Source organism: Stylophora pistillata, chromosome 3, assembly GCF_964205215.1.
Source record: "Stylophora pistillata chromosome 3, jaStyPist1.2, whole genome shotgun sequence".
Taxonomy (NCBI): domain Eukaryota; kingdom Metazoa; phylum Cnidaria; class Anthozoa; order Scleractinia; family Pocilloporidae; genus Stylophora; species Stylophora pistillata.
Genome location: NC_142521.1, coordinates 37,218,537 through 37,225,964, shown reverse-complemented (window position 1 = coordinate 37,225,964; position 7,428 = coordinate 37,218,537). Strand labels below are relative to the sequence as shown.

The 7,428-nt window shown below is 39.5% G+C and overlaps 1 pseudogene across 1 annotated transcript in view; it reads right to left on the bottom strand.

Moving 5' to 3' along the window:
- The window catches only part of LOC148735931 (NLR family CARD domain-containing protein 4-like), a 34,219-nt pseudogene that overhangs the window by 18,346 nt on the left and 8,445 nt on the right, over positions 1–7,428 (bottom strand). The gene's annotated exons all lie outside the window — the stretch shown is intronic.

Below are 7,428 nucleotides of genomic sequence, written 5' to 3'. Positions count from 1 at the left end.
ACGTGATCAAGATTCTCAGCCAAATGAGTCACACCACGGTTTAAAGGGTTGTCTGACAAGTTGAGCTTACGCAAATTTGGAGAATGATACAGTGACTCAGCAATAAAAGCAGTACATTTTGCTATTATATTGATTTCATTAACTTCTAAACTGTGGAGATTGTCGGTAAAATTAATTCCGTAAATCGCGTTCTCAATCCATTGACCTTCAAAGGCAGCTTTCCTCCCCTCTCTTATTCTAATTTTTCGACGAGCTGTTAATAAAGGCAACACGTTCTTCTACAGAACAACATCCTCAACTGTGTAAACACAAATGTCAACCCCTCTCACCAGTGACAAACAATGGTTCTCAGTCAAAGGCAGTGCAATGTTGTTGTTTTCATTATTTACCAAATTATCCACAGGTGGCTGAGAAGAGCAAACCGGCGCTGATATCAGTTCAGGAGGCAATTTAGAATGAAAAGCCGCCTCCCGGTTAGCTCAATGGATAGAGCGCTGGACTGTAGTGCGGGAGGTCGAAGGTTCGAGCCCCGGCCGGACCAACAATCCAGGTCTTAAAATAATTGAGAAGAATTTGCTACCTTTCTATTACATCAATAAATGGTTAGATATTCTAGTCTTCTCAGATAGGGACGAACAAATGGAGGTCCCGTCTCCTGCAGGGTTGGGGCAGGAGACGTTAATTTCCCACACACGAGATTACTGTGTAATGGATGTCCTCCCCTGGGGTGGAATGGGTGGGTTAGGACAGCAGGTCCACATCAGCTATTACAGCTGCCAAATTAATCAACCTTCTTAAACAAATAAATGAACTTCAACTTCAACATCTGTTATGTCAATTAGACAGAGAAAGTTTCTCCTTCGCAATTTTTGAGGAAAAATTTTGCATGGAGTAAATCGGCGTACTTTTCTACATATTTACTTTTTCCAGAGGAATTTGAAACGATCACGTTCAAAAAAATTATGGAGAGAAAGTTATCATTAGCAGCTAAATGGTTTTTTTAAAAAAAATAGTTTGGAAAACTTCTGATGGATTTTAAGAAGTTTTCTGCGACAGAAGCAGGAGAGTGTCCCTTCCCAAGTATTACAACATGGTGAACCCGTGAAAGAAATGCAGAATGCACGGCTGGTCTGTCTGAGGCTGGACACCAAAACAATTAAACAATCGACACAGAATAGAATAAACGCGTGTTGTTCATCAGACAAATCATAGCGAGAAGGCGTCTTGGTGAACTTGTAATTTGTGAGACCTTCTTTCTCTCCGAGATACTTCAGATGATGAAAAACAATTCCGGCAGCTTCTGATGACAACTCAGAAACGAATTTTAGAACTTCAGCCATCTTCCTTAATTTTTCAAACATATCCATTCCTGACAGGTAGGTTACACTTCCATTCTTCTTAACCATCAGTTCTTGAACGATGAACCGGGCGGCGAGAAACTCATGGACGGACTTATAAAGAATATAAACGATCTTCTCACGGTTCAAAGCGGAAAGTTTGGAAACTTGGAAAAAACCGATATGTATTAGCTTCTCGAACAGATCACCATTTCTAAATTTGCTGAAGTTAAAGTCAATCAATCAATCAATCAATCAATCAATCAATTTATTTAACGTGATCAGAACGCTTAGCTAAAAGCTAGTTTACAGGTACGCCACGAAATACAAAGAGAAAAGGAAATTATAAAGCTTTGTGAAGGTATATAAATTTAAATAAATTAAGAATTAAGAACTAGCTAATATTAAAATATAAGAATTTAATAATGTAGTTACCGAGTTGAATATATAAAGTGTAACATGTAATCATTAAAAACAGGAAATATAATTAAAGATAGATCCTCACCGCGCTAGAGTCCCGTGAGATCTAATGTTTTTAAGTAGTAATGTTTTTAAGTAATTTTTAAAACTAGTAAATATTTGTATCTTTCGAGACTCGTCCGGTAAAGCGTTCCATAGTTTCGATGCAGCATATCTGCATGATCTTAACCCGAAGGTTGTTGATTTTACTTTTGGGAGGTCCAGTATTGTGGTGCCCTAAGATTATAAGTGGAGCACCTAACTGTTATGAGATCACGTAAGCTTTTTGGTCTTGCATCACTGGTTAATATCTTAAAGATAGTGCACAAAATTTTCTCTAATCGCTGTTCACGAAGACTTGAGAGACCGATACGCTTACAAAGTTCCTCATAAGTTCCTCAGTTTATCATCGATTTTCACGCCAAGAAGTTCCATTGTGTTGGATATGGGAAGTGGTGACTCCTCACACTTAAACACTGGTTCATCAGTTCCTTTGTGTTTTCCCAACACCATTGCCTGGTATTTTGAACTGTTCCTCTTCATACCATTACGCGCGAACCATATATCAGCACTAATAAGATCGTTGTTGATTGTTTCTTCAATTTTGGAGAGTTGATTGTCGGCGTAAAAGATTTGAGTATCATCCGCGTAAGTGGACAGAGTACACTTCTCGATGACATATGAAAGATCGTTCATGAAGATCTTGAATAGTAAACGGCCGAGGATGGATCCCTGTGGTATACCATTGCAAATAGGTTGCCAATTGGAAAGTGTATCCCCTAGTCTCACTCTTTGAAATCGATTTGATAAATAATCTTTTTTCAGGGTGGTTGTTGCTTCATCTGCTCCATATTCTTTTAATTTCAAAACAATCAGTTCATGAGGTAAGGTGTCAAAGGCCGTGGACAAGTCCATAGAGACCAGACCGATCAATTTGTTGTTAGCAATTTCTTTTTTCCATTCTTCGGTTAGACTAAGAAGTGCTGAGTCGCAGCTGTGATATTTCCTATAAGCAAACACATATTTGTGATAAATTTCTTCACAATACGGGCTTATTCGGCAATGAACAATTTTTTCGAAAACCTTCGATAAAGCTGGCAGAATCGTTATCGGCCGATAGTTAGTTTTTAATAGGCTGCAGTCTTTTTTGAGAATTGGAGTGACCTCGCCAAGTTTCCACTGTTGTGGTATCTTAGTCGAAGTTAGAACATGATTAATCAGTGTACTAAGAGGGAAGCATAAAACATACATCGATTCTTTAACTACTAGTGGAGGGATCCCATCACATCCAGAAGCCTTGTTTTTAGCAAGTTTCCTCATTACTTCGTACGTTCGTAACTTCGTATTAAAATGAAGGCGATCTTCCAAAAGCGCGTTAGATGCATGTTTTTACGGTGGCCCATAAGGGACATGCCACATTTTTTGATCGCGCGATAAATGATAGATTATCGCGCAATAAATGGAAATCATCGCGCGATAAATGGAAATTATCGCGCGATAAATAATAAATTATCGCGCGATAATTTATCATTTATCGCGCGATAATTTCCATTTATCGCGCGATAGATTATCATTTATCGCGCGATAAAAAAAATGCGTCATGTCCCCTATGGGCCACCGTATGTTTTCCTATTTTGGAAAGTTCCTCTTGATATTCATCCATGCTTTTATCTGCTGTGACATTGTCTGAATTTTTTACAGCCATGTGATCCAAGAGACTTTGAATAAAACCTACGTAAATGTACGTACGAGATGTTCGTAATTGATACTTTTTCTCTTTCCAGAGAAGACACAACATTAACAACAAAAGCGGTATTTCTGTCTTCTCTTCGAGGTCCTGCTCCCAGAGGTAGTTAAGTAACCCGGCCTTTAACGTCCTCCTCGTTAGATAGAATCTTTCTTGCAAACTGTTCCTTTTGTTCCCAGCTATCGAGCCCGTTGATTTCAAACTGAGCATGACTTGACACTCTAAGCTCATCTTCTTTCACTGGCCGCGTTGTGATCATTACACAAGAGTCTCTCAACAGACTGCCTCTCCAATCCTGGTTCTGACAGACACATTCATACAAGTTAGACAAGTTATTGACCGACATCGACTGACATCGGATCATCAGCAGACAACACTTCAGCTGTTTTCAACATGGTGCAGAGGTCCAGAATATCACAGACGTCTCGCAACTTGATTAACAGTACAAGATCAAACTTTCTGAGGATCTCCTTTTTGCCATCTGCCCAATCAACGGCCAGTTTTTGAGTGAAAGTAGACTTTCCTATTCCAGGTCTTCTATACACTAGAATTCGTCTACGGATGGGATGATGTTCGTCACTTCCAAATACTTCACTGCAATCTTGCAGCGTTTCTTTCGTAATTCCATCATGTTTTCTATGGTCTTGCAAAGTGTTAACTCTATGTAAATGTCATTAATGTGTACCGTGTTTTCTGGGTCCCATGGTGTTATTTTCACCTGACACATGGTGTTGTAATACTCTCTCAGCTGATTCTGACACCATTTCAAAAAGTCCGCCGCAGAAACTGTTGGCAAAGAAAAAAAAACTAAACAAAATAAAATGTGCCCATGTTTTTCTTCTTTCTTTGAAAACAACAACACCAAAAGCCTCTTCCAAGAACTGTGAATTCTCACTGATTAACCAATGCAAGGTAGTTTTTTCGCAAAAAGTTATTTTATTTTTTTTTAGCAAAATTGTGTCCATACAACAAGAAATTACCTTCAATCTTAATGCGTTTGGCCGCTGAACGTTCCTCCTCTGTTGGGTCCATCTCGCTTCGAAGAAAATCTGAAGACAAAAAGTTACTTTAGCAAGGGGAGATAGAAACAAAGGATCCTATAAAATAATTTCTGTTTTAACTCATTACATGTGATTAAAAGAGAGTAACATATTGCCAGTGAGTTTGATTCAACAATCTCTGATAGCCCATGAAGTGTGACTACCTCGTTCATGACCCAAAAAATTAAACTTAGGTCAAAATAAAACAAAGCAAAAAGTAGAAAATTAATTGATATTAAGCAAACTATATTGCAACTTCATAGCAGCTGTAACTAAAAGTGAACTCTAAGCCGCTTTCAAAGATTCAAGCCATATCAATAATTGTAACCTTATCATTAACTCTAAGTAGCTTTCTCCTAAAAGTGAAAATAAAATTATATTGTAACATTGTTTGAAAGACACAGCCAAAGTTGTTACATACATAAACAAAGACAAAAACACGCACCTCCGTAGTGAGGCCAGTCTCCAAACACAAGGGAGTTACTCAACATGTTGGATACCACAGAAGCCGCCCTAACACAGGCAAAAGTCTTCCATGAATTGTTTGTAGATCCACTGCCAGGAGCAAAATCACAGGCTTCTTTTAAAACGAGCCACTCCATTTTCATGTAATGGGCTGCTGCAAACAGACCTGAGGAAGAAAATGAGATTAGAGACTGAATAAATGCAATGAGTAAGTAATTATCATGTAACGAGGTCCCACTCAGGAGGAGAGTGAGATATAAAAGCTGCTCTGTGTTTCACTAAAACAGCCCGACTGTCTTTCCTGTGTCATCAATGGGAGATTATTAAGGGTATAGAGTTTTACTGTTTGGTAGAAATACAAAAGTGGTAGCAGTTTTCTGGAAGGATATAATCAAAGGGCTGCATGCCTTTTCGGTACAACGTGGTAAATAAAAGGGAAGAGTTTGGATCTTCTTTGCACAAACAAATTATTAAGTGCATGTACTTCCCCTTCCCTCAGAGCCAGTGGCTAAATAGTCCACCAGTCACAGGAGTCTCCCGCAGTTCAGTGGTAAAAGCATAAAAAAAGAACATTAACTTGGCAGCACGAAAGCCAAATGGTTGCCCTTAAAGTTCATCAAAACAAATCCCACAGAAGTTGGGTTGTCGAGCAACCAACCCAGCTAAAATCTCAAATTGACCGCCATTTCAACGCCGTTAGAATGTGCGTCCATCTCAACCTGTGCAGTCAAAAGTTCGTCACGACGCAGTCAGCCCGGACACTAGCAAAATTGAGCCAAACGGGTAGCCCCACGATATGAATTACTCAGTCAGAAATAAATACCAACCCACACGTGGAGTGAATATTTTGCTAAACGACTATTTTCAACTATTTCAGTTTTTCTCACCAGAAATTCATTGTGAGTGACTGAGACATTTGATGATTTTTGCGCAAAGTGGGAACCAGGGTAAAAGCCATTATATTCTTCATCATGACTCCCTTATGGCTGTTTGACCTTAACTTTTTCCTGTTTGGTAAAGAGATGAAAATACTGCGGGCAAAACAGGCGGAGGAAACATAGAGACTCCGTGAACAGATAGAAGCTGAAGCAGCGGTCCAACGAAAACAGATGGAGAACATGGTAAAGGCGAGAATGGTGTAAGTTGAAAAACTAAGACAAAATTTCATGCGAGAGCACCAAACCCTCAACCAACGACTTGCACAAATGCAGAGATCAAAGAAGACCGTGGAGAGCTTGAGACAACAGCCGCTACTCAATCAGAGCCGACAACAGCAAATTGAAAAGCCGGGATTCTTTGACAGAGCGCTGCAAATGACACCAGTCTCGGGCGGGTTCTCTAGCACCCTATCAAAGTGTAGCGTCATGAACGGCCTCTAAAGTTGTTCCTTATCAAGAACATTGGTTCGATTTTTAGTGGTTGCGTAATATCAGTGTCTAGATTAACGTAATTTGCAAAGAATTAACCACCTTAATGTTATATAATCCGTTTTATGTCAATGGACATGTTCTTGATTCCGTAGATAAAGTGAAAACTGTGTGTTGTCCATAATACCAATTTGAAAAAAGACCTTACTGGTTTCTTCTAATTATTAACTAGTACGCGCAAGCAAAATTCCCTTCCAGAAAAATTAAGCCCGAAACCTAGCAGGCTATTGTAGACTCTGTGTACAAGGGATGTAATAAATGTTTGGGATATTCTTTAGTGGCGCACGAGCGGAAAAAAAGGGGGACAAAGGTCGAGAGGTTTTATTTTATTTATTAGCTTCGCCGACCAGCAGGGACACCGCAACAGCTTGCGCCAATTACTGTGGGCCCTATAGACCAACCATCCCACCCCAGTGGAGGGCATCCATCACACGGTAATCTCGTGTGTGGGAAATTAGCGTCTCCTACCCCCAGCCCTGCAGGAGACGGGACCTCCATTTATTCGTCCCTATCCGAGAGACTTCTTACAATCTTTTGACTGTCTTTCTCTTACTTGCCTTTTTGTTTGTTTCCTCGCCTCAAAATTTGATAGAATTAAAAGCACAGCAGTAAAGAAGAGAGGATGCTAAGGTGACTCTTGATGCCTACTCATCGAAAAGTTCGGCGAAGGACAATTAAAGGGCGGATGGGCGGTTAGTAGAATGAAATACCAAAAGGTTATTTAAAGGCAAAACACAAAGCAAAAAACAAACAACAGCAAAACATCAAAAACAACATTACAAAAGTCGGTCAGTTGGTCGAACGCAAAAGACGTATATATTCCACAGTCCAGACCGTCAGATTCTGCTATAAATTAAAGGAAAATGATGCAAATATAAAACCACGAAAATTAACCAGTCTTTCCTCACACCCTAGGGGTACCCATGTCGAGCAATAGTCTCTTGAATTCAAAA